Here is a 13,623-nt window from a genome sequence, read left to right as displayed (position 1 = left end):
TTCCTTGCCAAATTCAGCTTCTTGTCCAGAGGATGCAGTGTTGTCTTTCCCCCAACTGTGCAGACACTTACACCCAGGGAGATGGCCTACATGACAAAAGGTGTGCTTGAGCAGGCAGAAAAAAAAGGATGAAAAATAAGTAATAGGCAAATGTCATGTAAATACTGTCTGAAGTATGAACAGGTTGTAAGGTCTGATGCTTCTGCTGATAGGTGTTTATTACTTATTGACTGGCTGATTTAAGAAGGTCTAGAGTAGACCAAGGGAACTGCAAAGAGGAGAGGAGGGAAATTCAGTCATATCAGGAAGATAAATTGGTATTCTTTGATTTTCAAGCAAACACTGAATGTCCCAGTATCATTGTTTTTTCCTTTACTGGTAGGACAGAAATCCTTCACCTTCCTTTTACTTTCTAACTGTTTAACATATACATGAGATCTTAAGATGGAATAAATAAAGGGCATTTAGCAATTCCCCTCCGGGCAGAGACTCTGTGAGTAATAGCACATAAAGAGAGAATGATGAAAGGAGACCCAACCTGGCAGTGGGAAACGTCTGATCCCTTTATGGACATAGGGCATGGGTCTGAAACGTGGACTAATCATACCAGACTATAGTGACCAAGAGCTGGTACTTTGGAGAACGTGAGCCAAGGAATCAGGAAGGGGACAAAGGGGGATTTGTTCCTCAGTGACAAGAGAGAGGCAGTATTGGGGGGTGGCCTGCAATGCAAAGACTTTCCCCTGACAAGAACTTGAAGGGATTAGGTGACTAAGGGAGAGGAGACTTTTCTTGGGTTGGGTAATATGTCTATAACCTTAAGGTATATACCGTTCATAAATCTCTCTGGACTCCGGGATATTTGGCTGGCTGAATATATGGTGTTTAATAATGAACGATCCCACCTTTCCTTCTATTATAAAGCTGTAGTACAGGTCTTACATACCTTGGTGATATTTCAGGGCAAAGCTACATTGCCCTTGTCATCAGAAAAGTGATATTCTCTGTGTTAAGACTTAGGGCTAACGGATTTATTAATGGTGCAGGGATGAGGTCACTGGACTCATGTGACAGCAAACCTGAATTCTAATTTCCGCTCTGCTGCTTAATAGTTGTGGGATTTGGATAAGGCCATTTGTGAATACATTTGTGACAATGTATTATCTTTACCTTTGAACCTCAGAAATGTATCTACTCTCCTAAGCTACCTACATTATAAAACAAAAACAAAAGCAAACGAAACCCAAACCCATAGTCTCCACATCATGGCATGAATTGAGGAAAGTTAAGCCGTAATTTGAAGAAAATGAGATTTTGAAATAATTTCTATACTCACGATGTATAAAAGTGACAAATGATTATATGCCAATTATTTTATAAGCATTATAAACAATTAGTCGTGCATGACCTGTACAAAAAGTACACAGAACTTGTAAAAGAACCACAAGAAGCAGCATCACCCAGCAGGATTCTCCTTCAGGACTGAGGGATTTTTTCCCCCGACATGCTGCTGTAGCATATGAAGCAATATGAAGAGGCTCATATTTCCTAAGTTTCTGCCCCCTTCCTGGGAGAGCCTGCAATCACTGGGAGATACTGGGGGCATAAAAGCTTATCCCTTTGCCCCAGGAGGGGACAGTTCTGAAGGGCAGCTTGCTTCAGAGTTTCTCAAGAGGCATCAGCTGAGACCTTGTTGAGTCTGCATCATGGCCCAACTTCTTCCTGTTCAATCCTGTTTCTTTTCTTTCTACCTATTGTTGTTGATACCAGGGGTACTCCTGAATAAACCTGAACTTGGGCTTCTAAGCAGGGATGCAACCTGAGACTAGAGGGATCAGTTATAATTCTTTTCTTTCTTTTTTTTAGAGACCATGAGAGCAGGGGAGAGGTGCAGAGGGACAGACAGAGAGAAGCAGGCTCCGCATTCAGCTCTGAGCCCTCTGTGGGGTTTGATCCCATGACCCTGGGCCAAATCAAGAGTTGGACGCTCAAGACTGAGCCACCCAGGTGCCCCTCAGTTAGAATTCTTATGGGCATCTCAGTTCCAATCACGATCAAGAATTTTCTCAAAACATTCTGTTCTGCAACTCCTTTTGCAGCATATACCTCAAAGTTTGAGCACCCTACAACAGTTATAGCATGTACTAGGCAGAGCAAGCAGATCTCAGACAAAATGTATCCCTCTCCACAACTTGTTCCTCTACTTTTACTGCCTGCCTATGAACTGAAAGTTTTCCCTGTCCAGCTTTTCACATCCAGATACATGTAAGTACATACACTACATATGTTTTCCCCAGATTTTTATTTCAAAAACTTTAAAATTCTCAGAAACTTTGACACAGGGGAAAGAATATATGTATAGTACAATTGAGGTCCACCATTGTTAATATCACCCCACACTGTTTTTTCTTTCTGCCAAACATTTCTGTTTGTATCACATTTACTACATAACCACAATAATGTTATCATACTTAGGAAACTTAACAGTTACAATGTATCATCTAATACATGGGAACAAGGTCAAATTCCTCTTATTTTCCCCCAAAATTCTCTTATGATTTTCTCCACTCTCAAATTCAATCAAGTTTAATGCATTAATATTTGATTATATTTCTTCAGATGCTTAAAGAGCAGTCTCTCTGCCTTTGTTTCTTAAATAGCTTTATTGATGCAAACAATAAACTGCACATATTTAAAAAGTAAAATTTCATGTTTTGACACATGTAAACAGCAGTGCAATCATTACTACAATCAAGGTAGTAAACATACCACCTCCAAAAGTTTCCTCCTGCCCCTTAATCTTTCCCCTTCATTCCTCCCTACCCCCCAAGCCATGCAACCACTGATTTTCTTTTTGTCATTGTAAATTTATATGCATTTTATAGTTTTATATAAATAGGATCATATATAATATATTCTTCTGTCAAGCTTTTTAAATTCAGCATAATTATTTTGAGATTCAACCATATTGTTGAATATATCAATAGTTCATTCTTTTTTTATTGCTAAGTAATATTCCACTATATGGTTATATCACTTCTATTTCATCATTCATCTGTGAATGGACAACTGGGCTATTTCTGGTTTTGGCTATTACAGGTAACATTATTACCAACATCATACCAGACTTTGTATGAACCTATTTTCTACTTTATTTTGGACATATAAGGAGGAGAGGAATATCTGGACCATATAGTAATTTCAAAAAGATTAACTTTTTTAAAAAGTGCCAAAGTACTTTCCAAAATGGTTAGTATCACTTGACATTCTTAACAGCAATGTATGAGAGTTCCACATCCTCAAAATTCTCTCCAACACTTGGTATGGTCAGTCTTTTTTAATTGTAGTCATTCTCCACTGTCGATTTATTTTGCAATTTCCTAGTAGCTAGTGATATTCAGTAGGTTTCATAGGATTGTTTGCTATTTGTGTATCCTCTTTGGTGACATGTTTGTTCAAATCTTTTGCCTATTTGTTCCTTGTGGGTTGTTTCCTGTTGCTAAAATTTGAGAGTTTTGGATTCTAGATATAGGACCTTTTTTAGATATATGTTTTGCAAAGATTTTTCTCCTAATCTGTGGCTTGTCTTCTCTTTCTCTTAATACTGTCTTTTGAAGACAAGTTTTAAATTTTGGTGAAGTCTATTTTTTAATTTGTTCTTTTGTAAAGTATGCTTTTGGTGTGATATCTAAGAAATCTTAGCCAAACGCAAGGCCACAAAGACTTTCTCCTATCTATTCTAGATGCTTTAGAGTTTTAGGTGTTAATGTATAGGTCTATAATCCATTTTACATTAACTTTAAAGTGTAGCATTAGTTATCAATCTAAGTTCATTTTGGAGGGATATAAATATCATTGCAGCACAATTTATTAAAAAGCCTATCCTTTATTGTGTTACCTTTGTACCTGGGTCAAAGATTAGTTATACATGTGTGGGAGGTTCTTTGTTTTTTGTTTTTATGGACTCTCTATTCAGTGTCATTGATCTGTTTAACTTTCTTTAAACTAACATCATGCTAGAGGTTTATAATAACTTAAAAGCAGATGGTGCTACCCCTCCAATTTTTTTTCTTTTTCTAACTTATTTTAGCAGTTGTAGGTTTTGTATTTCCATATGAATTTTATAAGCAGTTTGTCAGTTTCTATAAGAAGCCTTTGGGGATTTTGACTGACAATGGATTAAATTTACAGGATAATCTGGAGAATTGACATATTAACAACATTGAGTCTTCCAACATGTCAATAATGTATATCTCTTCATGTTTTAAGTCTACTTTAATTTCCCTCAGCAATATTGTGTAATTTTTAATAGACATGTCTGTCAAATTTTGTTGTTTTCAAGACCTTGACTTTTTGGAAGATCTCAGGGCCATGCCAACATCTTATAAGGTACCCCACCTTCTCATTTGTCTATTTTCTCAAAATTAAATTGAGGTCATAATATCAGGGTGTCTTGCTGCTGGTAAGGTGGTGACCACCAGATCTCACCACTATAAAGGTACAATTTACCTTTGTCCCTGAAAAATAATTTAGGAGTAGTAAATGGAGATAGAATTGTTTTGAAAAGTTAAACCATAAGGTTTTATTTAAAACTTCTGCTCTGACATGTGAAAGTTTTTATCTAACATTCTTTTGAACAGAATACAAGTGAACAGAAGTCCAGTTTTCTCTGTAGGAAAATTGTTAGAAAGGAAATGCTATGCTTTCCTTATCCTCACTCTCCTACAAATATTTACTAAATTTATTATTTACAGAAATAATAGGCTACTAGGAAACATTTGCCTAGCTCCAGTACCAAAAGCAGAATGATTGACGAAGGGTGGGGTTAGTCTGTAAGAAACCTGAGATAAGCCCTCAAAACATGAGGATATGGCAAAAGAAAATCTTTCTCAAAGTGCTGACAAGTTTAGTTCCTATCTCAGTGAGATCTTGTCACGATGAAGCCAGCTGGGTTTTGATCAACTCTGTAAGTTTATAAGCTATGAACCAATTATATTGGCCCTCAATCAACATTAAACAAAAGCAGGTGTCTTGCATAATGGTGTGCACTATGTGTGAACAGATGGGACTTCCAGTAGGTGATCACTTCCTTTCCAGACAGCGTGTACTTTATATTCTGTGAGGAGGATTCATGTCTGTTGCTATTCTACTTTACATCAGTCTTGGTGCTCTGGGACATTACACAGGTGACGGCTTTAAAATAGTCACAAACTAACCATTATGGGAGTCACAGAATGGACAGTGCCTTTAAATGGACATTGGGTTCTTTGCTTTAATCCAGGGCCCCTTTGTTTCTTCCTCGTGGGACCTCAACTGGAATATACTTTCTCAGCTGGAAAGTGTATTTTTGTAGAATACACAGCATACTGTACTATGCAATGTTCCTCATTCCCTTCTACCCATGAAAACCTGAGTAAACAGGTGAACTGAGATTTATGGAGAAGCAGCAATATTTATTTTTGCTCATGGAGAAAATTGCCAGGATTCAGCAAGTTAATATTCACCTTATTTGGCTTGGATCAGAGCAGGTCTTGAAGGGAGATGGCTAGACAGAAATAGGAGTAAGTCAGACAAAAGAGCATTCAGTTACTGGGTTGGAAAACAGTAATTACTTTTACTGTTATAAAAACTTTGGTTTTCAGAAATTTTCAATCGTTGCTTAAAATGCAAAGATGTATTTGACATCAAATACCCCCAACACTGTATAAAAAAAGTGTTAATCTTGTAAAAACTTTCATGCCTCATTGTCTTTTCATAAATTAAAAATATAGAGCAAAAGGCAAAACGCTGAAATACTATAAACAAAAAAATAGATGGGAAATTGTTAGAATTCAAAGACTCATTAAATAACTTTGATGTTTTCATTTATTTGGGGTTTGCTATTCTGTGGACTATATTATTAACAATGATAGGGATTATTCTAAAATACATTAATACTGTTAATAGAATACTTCCCCAGTTCCCTCCACCCCCAAACTGTTTCTTCTTAAACTGTTTATGCAGCATTTATCACAAAGGGCATTGTTAACTTGCTTTACATCAGCCAGCTCTCTAAAAATTGACTGTGGGTCAATTTCACTGGATTTCATACATTTTTGTTGCTGAGACCATTTGATGTGGCTAGGCTTTTTCTTATTAAAATTTTTTTTAAATGTTTATTCATTTTTTTTTCAATATATGAAATTTATTGTCAAATTGGTTTCCATACAACACCCAGTGCTCATCATGTTTATTCATTTTTGAGAGACAAAGCAAGAACGGGGGAGAGGCAGAGAGAGAGAGGGAGACACAGACTGGGCTCCAGGCTCTGAGTTGTCAGCAAAGAGCCTAATGTGGGGTTCAAACCCATGAACCATGAGATCATGACCTGAGCCGAAGTCAGATGCTCAACCGACTGAGCCACCCAGGCGTCCTTTGATGTGGCTAGCTTTTATTGAATGTCATAGACTGAATGAGTTGGCAAGATAAGCAACTTCTGTCTAGTAAAAAGGCTATCAAATAATGGCATTTCCCAAAACCAAAGAGTTCAAGTTTGACACAAATGATTTTCCTCCCTTACTTTTTGGTATAGTCCCTAGTAAATGATATATGATGAGTATTTCTTGGAGTTTTTGCTACTATAGTCTCTAAATTCATTAGGAATGTATCTAACTGGGTTTATAAAATTCACCAAGAGACCCAACAAGGTTTAACACGTCAAAGATTGATTTAAATTTTAGTATGTCCACACATACTCCTCGTTCCTGCATGCATTCATAAGGAAATCCTTTTGATGCACGTGAATTTAGGAATTTTGGAGAAATGTAAATAATGTTGTTCATCCTTAACAACTCTGGGCCCATAATTATTTTTTCGATTAAAGACCTTAGTGATCTAGCAGAGACACATACCTGGGAGCAGAATGTTTTCCCCAAGGCTCCCTTAGTTGTTTAGTTGGAGAGATCTCTGAAGAAATGAGTGTTGGCTGTAATTTCCAGCCTGGTCTGTATATTGAGACCAATGGTCCTGCTCTCACTGGGTAGGTGTGTTGATCCAGGACCAGCTAATGTCAAGCTTTCCTCACTTTCCCTGGCAGAGTAAGGTACTCCTTTTACTATAATTAGCATAATTACTAGTTTATGTATCACTATCACCACACTGGACATGTGCTAGCCATTAATGTATGGGGATGGATTTTCAAAGTGACGGACACTCAATAAATGTATATGGGGGGGGAGGGAATGGAATTTCTTTGTCTTGATCTTTTACAAACTCTACCTCAATGGAAATTAACATCAAATGAAACCTTTTCTCCCCTTCAAAAGCATGCTCTAGCTGCTTTAGTACTTTTCTTCTTCTGTGGCCTGGGTGCAGAGCAGAACAAGCCCATCACAAATGAGCTCAACCCAGACATTTATATCTGATAAAAGATTTACCATTTCCATTAGTTTCAACCCCAAATGTTCCGATACCAAAAGGTATGGCCCAAGTAATCACTATTCCTTGAATAGCTTATTCCCCCCCACTAATTCTTACTTATTTTTTCTACTTTAACATTTTTCTCATTTGGAGAACTACAGAATAGCACTGCTCCTGAAAGGGAATTGTGGGCTCCTCAAGCACATCTGATATAAGCAGAAAGCATTGAAAATGGGCTTTACTTTCCTGAGCACAAATGTGCCCCTCCTTTGGCACTCATTACCTGGTTAGCCTCATTAGTTCCTATAAAAACAAACACTGAAGATTCTCCTCTATTGATTTCAAACTATCTTTGTACTTTCCCTAAACACTTATTATGTTTTCAGTAGCCTCAGTTTTCAAGTGGCATTAGGCAATATGAATTCACTTGTCTGCTCAATTGGTAGGGAATTACACCCATTTCAGGTGACCTAATACTTCAGTTGGTAGGGATGTCCTGACATTTTTAAGGTATATTCTGAAAGTCCCAATTATTTCATTTGTTTTTCTAGGACCTCATCTTGACCTTTTTTTTTTTTCTTTTGAGGCTTCACTTTTCAAAAGACATTTCTGAGGTAGTCTGTAATTTACACTTTTAAGTGTAGGCATCAAGGAGCTTGTCTCAAATAAAAACGAATGTTGATGCTCAGAGAGATGGGGTTTAACCTGGCTGTCACAGGGTCTCCAAAACACTACCTGCTTCTCTATCACCATACACTCAGTATATGTCATTTTGTGTGTTCTAGGAAATAGACAACCACATACACACGTTTTAATTTATGGACAGGATAAAAAGAAAATCTAAAGCAGAAATATGCACCCATCACTGGGGAAACACCCAACAATCTCTCTTTTATTGCTATCATATGCCAAGCATGGTGCTAGGCACTTTTATATTATTCTCATTCTCATATTATAGATTGTAAGTCTTTATGTAACATAAATATGGTCACATAGCACGTACATGGTGGAACACAGATCTGTCTTACACATGGTTCCTTTATAAAGAATCCATGAAAATGGATGCATTATTTTTGGATTTTTCCACATGTCCAAAATTTGCAACCAGGGCAAGGATGAGCAGATTTCTATTCAGGGTGAGAAGTTGTTCCCACTGTTAGAATCCATATGCTGCTTTGGGAAAGCAGAAATTCATTCCTAGTCTCTTTCTCGTTCTGAAATTTCCAGTATCTAACAGCCATGACAACTAGCAAAACTAAATTGCAGTGTTGGTAATAAGGGAAAGGTCTCACCCCTAAATCTCATTCAATGGGTATTGCCCTTTTTCAATGAGGCCCCAAGGCAGAATGGTACATTTTCAAACCAACAAGAAGTAATTTGGAAGTTGGCCATTGTCGTGAATTGAATAGTGCACTCCCATACACACACACTCCACACACACACACACGTACATATAATGTCTATCCAGAACTTGTGAAAGTGAATTGCTTTGGCAAAAGAGTCTTTGCATAGGTTAACATTAAGGATCTTGAGAGGAGTATATCTTGGATTAGGTGCCTCAAATCTAATGCCAAGCGTCTTGAGAAATGAATAGCAAAGAAGACCCAGAGAAGGTGCTGTGAACATGACAGCAGAGATTGGAGTGATGTGTTTATGAGTCACATAAGTGTAGGATGGCTGGTCGCCCCTGGAATCTTGGGGACAGCCTTGAAAAACACCTTTCCCAGAGCCTTTACAAGGAGCCAACCCTGGCAACACATGCATTTAGAACTTCTGGCCTCCAGAACTGTGAGAGAATACATTATTTGAAGCCACCAAGTTTCTGATCATTTGGAAGCCCTCGGAAACTAATGCAGCCAGTTTGGGGACCAATGGAAACAAGTTTTATTTTTCCTCCTCTTACCCCTTTTCCTTTTTATTCATCAGCTATGGGGTGCCATAACAAAATACCATAGCTTTAGTGGCTCAAACAATAGAAATTTATTTTGCACAGTCTGAGAAATGCAAGATCAAGGGGGAAGAAGGCAGATTTTGTTCTTAGAATTCTTTTCTTGGCTTATAGGTGGCCTCCCTCTCACTGTATGCTCACATGAAATAGTCTTTGCTTGCAAAGAGAGAGAGTAATGTTTCTGTACATCTTCATATGGGGCACTAATCCCATAATTATGGCCCTCACCTGGTAACTTCATTTAATCTCCCAAACACTCAGTCTTCAAATACTATCACATTGGAGGTTATAGCTTCAACACATGAATTGGGCAGAGGGCCCAAACATTCAGTCCATAGCCACCTTTTCCTCTTCCTTTAGGTCAACCTTACTGAGGTAGAATTACATACCATAAAATTGACCAATTTAAAATATACACAGTCGTGTAACTACCACTATAATCATGGTATGGATTGTTTCCATCATCCTACAAAGTTTCTCCGTGCCCCCTTTGGAGTCAAGTCTTTCTCTCTACATTCTGACAAACGCTGATTTGCTTATTTTAATCACCAGATATTGACTTTTATATAATTTCATATAAATAGAATCATGCACCATGTTGTTTTTAGCATCTGACTCCTTATTTAGCATGATGTTTTTGAGATTCCTCCATGTTCTTGTCAATAGTTTCTTCCTTTCATTGTAGATTAGTATTCTACTGTATGGATATACTACCATCTGTTTATCCATTGAACAGTTGGGTTGTTTACAGTTTTGAGTGATTATACATAAAGCTGCTATGAACATCTATGTACAACTTTGTGTGGACATATGTTTTCATTTCTTATGCGTAAATACCTAGGCACAGAATTGCTGTCACATAGTATTTAATTTTATAAGAACCTGCCAAACTCTTTAATTAAGTGGCTCTACACTTTTGCATACCCATTAGTAATGCATGAATCTACTAGTTGCTCTGTTTTCTTGCCAACATTCGGATTGTCAGTGTTTTAAATCTTAGCCATTCTGGTGGGTATATAGTAGTATCTTATTATGGTCTTAATTTGCATATCTGTACAGATTTTCCCTCTGCTTACTCAAGGAACACAGCTTCGTGTTTCATTTCATTCTTAGGTTAAAAGTTGATAACTTAGGACCTTTGGACCAAAACAGGGTAGGAAAATGGATGTACCAATTGTCACACAAAATGTCCATTTGCTTATTAGTGGTTGCCCACAGAGTCATCCTGTGAACAATTTTTTCACCTTTGTTCAAGTGAACCTTAATGAATGCTTCTGATTCTCATGATTAGGGGATGCCAGGTAACATTCCCTTCTCCTTACTGGACCTTAGTGTCTAGTAACATGAAAAGAGGGGTCCACAGTGGTGGTTCTTAAATCTGCATGCATACAAGTTACCCAGGAACTAAAACAAAAATGAAGATTTACTTCTAGCCTCTGTTTAGTTTAGCAGGTCTGGAATGAGACATGGGATTTTGCATTTTTAATACTCTAATTTCTAGACTGATGCCTATTTAACTGCATTGTCAAAGCAGTTTTCAATGCTCTCAGGTTTCTTCTAACTTTGATATTCTATGCAGAACATGAGATGATCTGTTACTCAGACCTTTCCTCAATGTTATAAAAAAACACTTTAGATGGCTCTTATAAATTTTTTTAACTTTTATTTAGTTTTGAGAGAGAGAGAGAGAGAGAGCGCACAAGCCAAGGAGGGGCAGAGAGAGAGACACAGAATCTGAAGCAGGCTCCAGTCTCTGAGCTGTCAGCACAGAGCCTGATGCAGGGCAAACACATGAACTGTGAAATATTGACCTGAGCTGAAGTTGCATGCTCAACCAACTGAGTCACCCAGGCGACCCTTAAATTGTTGGCTTTTGCTGAATATAGATGGATAGAGAGCATTGATGGGAGATCAGTTTCAGTCATTAAGTAATTATTTCTCCTAGTGTGGAGCAGCCATCCCCAAAGTGTCCAGAAAAGAAAAGTCGTTATTTCTTTTTCAGTTAGCTCTCTGATTTCCATGAAGTATCACCTACTATCTTTCACCCTACTCTATCACTCTCTTGCTGTTGGGATGTGGCCAAGTGCTTTCTTTTTCTGAGCCTGTTTCTTAATTGTAAATGAGTGTGAGAGAACCTTCAAGGATTTGGGTTGTGAAATAATTGAAATAATACAGATGGAAGGCTGAATATAGCATCTGGCATTTAGAAAATGGTCAGTAAATAATAGTTTATTGTTGTTTTGGTTACTATTATTCAGAGGGAATGACATTCACTCTCTCCTCTAGCTGTTTTTAAAGCTGGCTTCTGCCCTTTTCATGCCTTCCTTCAAGGAATAGAAACAGAGAAAAGAGATGACCCAGTTTAGTCTGCAGAGGGCCAATGCTTTGAGCATACAGAAGGAGAGGAAACTAACACAGCTAAGTCTGAACTGATGATGCCACTGACAAGGGTCTGTGGGATTCACTCTTTGGAGGCTTTGGAAACAAACTTTCAGCACAACATGGGGTGATTCATTAGAGCAGCTGGAGGAATAGATATGCTTTTCCCAGTTTGGGGGATTTTACATAAAACTTCTTGCTCTTCTGTATCAAATTTAGGTCTTTGACGAGAAGGCAAAGCAAAGCTACTATATTTTGTGTGTGTGTGTGACAACAACCTAGGAAAAATCTACCTGCTTTTCTATTTACTATAAAATAACCTAACCTCAATGTCTTCTTAGTTAGGAGGGTCACAAGCTGGGCATGTCTTTAGCAGCTTACTTGATTTAAATGGGTCAATTCAAAGTTTATAAGAGGGTCCCTATGCAAACTCATTGACATCCTGCTACACTGTAAAAAGGAGAGAGAGAGAGAGAATGGTGGGAAAAGGAGGCAAATTTTTAGTGTTCTGGAAATAATAGAGGTGACCACAAATAGAACATATATGTGAGCAACCCTGTGGGATTATTTTCTAACACATAATTAGGAGTCAATTAATGGACAATTATTCAGAGGAACAACACATAATTCATGGCTACTATGTTTGAGCATTTACTATGAGCCCAGCATCATGTTCTGTACAATGCAATTTATACACTAGCTCCTTTCAGCATCACTGTATCAGTCTCAGGTAATTCCCATTTCCTTGGATGAGACCCATAGACTCAGAAGGTGGGACCAAGCTCACACAGCTGTGTAATGGAGGAGCTCACATTCAAACCCAGGAGTTCCAAGTTCCAAAACCCAGGTCTCCACCTCTTCACTGACCTGAAAAGAAGTCCAAATAATGAAATGGATGTATTCTTTATAAAACAGTGCCACTCCAGTAACTAATCCAGGAAAGATGGTTTCTGGTTCTCTTAGATATCTTACTAATCTAAGAAGAAATTAAGTTTCTAGGGTCTTTCATTTTTTTCAATGTTTGCTTATTTTTGAGAGAGAGAACACAAATGGGAGGGACAGAGAGAGAGGGACACACAGAATCTGAAATAGACTCTAGGTTGTGAGCTGTAAGCACAGAGCCCGATGTAGGGCTTGAACCCACAAATCATGACATCATGACCTGAGTCAAAGTCAAACGCTTAACTGACTGAGCTACCCAGGTGCCCCTAAGGTCTTTCATTCACAAGCAAAAGACAGAATACGGTAGAAATAGCAATTCTGGTTGGTAATGCTTTAATTGTAGAGATCACACAAGGGCTAAAGATGTTATCCAACAGATGTGAAAGTGATAGATGAATCTGGTTCCACCTTCCTTTATTCTGTTTAGTAGGCAAGTCTGTGGAAAGGACACACTAAAGTGTGGGTTCTGGAGCATTCTCACAGTCTCAATTACCTTGTAACTTATTTATGTATCCCCTCTACTTCCACAAAGATTTTTTTGTTTTCAAAGACATCTTTAAGGGGCTTGCCATAAAAATAGATGAGTTCAGAGGGGGGAAAACCCATAAAACTATAAGAGATGGTTTGAAGGACAGGAGGGATAACAACTACTAACTATGAGCTTTAGAGCATGATTCTGAGTTCCCTGGTAGAGAAGGGGTGCAGACAGAAGCAATGTCACATCAGGATGACTTAAGGAATGGGGTTGGGGAGCATTCTTGGAACCAGCAGTACCTGGAATCCACATTTCTCTTATAGCCCTGACCCTATCTTTTAGGTGAGTCATTTTGTTTACTGATATATTTTCAGAAATAGCTCCCATATACTATTTTGGTACTCTGGTCTACAGTCTCTACTGGCTTGGGTAAATGTGCTGCCCTCCAGGACTTGATATTCTTTTGCCCAACTGTTGGTCA

The 13,623-nt window shown here is 38.0% G+C and overlaps 1 protein-coding gene across 1 annotated transcript in view; it reads right to left on the bottom strand.

Annotated features, from left to right (window-relative positions):
* The window catches only part of GRM7 (glutamate metabotropic receptor 7), a 735,854-nt gene that overhangs the window by 70,896 nt on the left and 651,335 nt on the right, over window positions 1–13,623 (bottom strand). The window lies entirely within an intron of this gene.

This window comes from Panthera leo, chromosome A2 (genome assembly GCF_018350215.1).
Source record: "Panthera leo isolate Ple1 chromosome A2, P.leo_Ple1_pat1.1, whole genome shotgun sequence".
Lineage (NCBI taxonomy): Eukaryota > Metazoa > Chordata > Mammalia > Carnivora > Felidae > Panthera > Panthera leo.
Note: the sequence above shows the minus strand (reverse complement) of the source record. Positions and strands in the feature narration are given on the sequence as shown.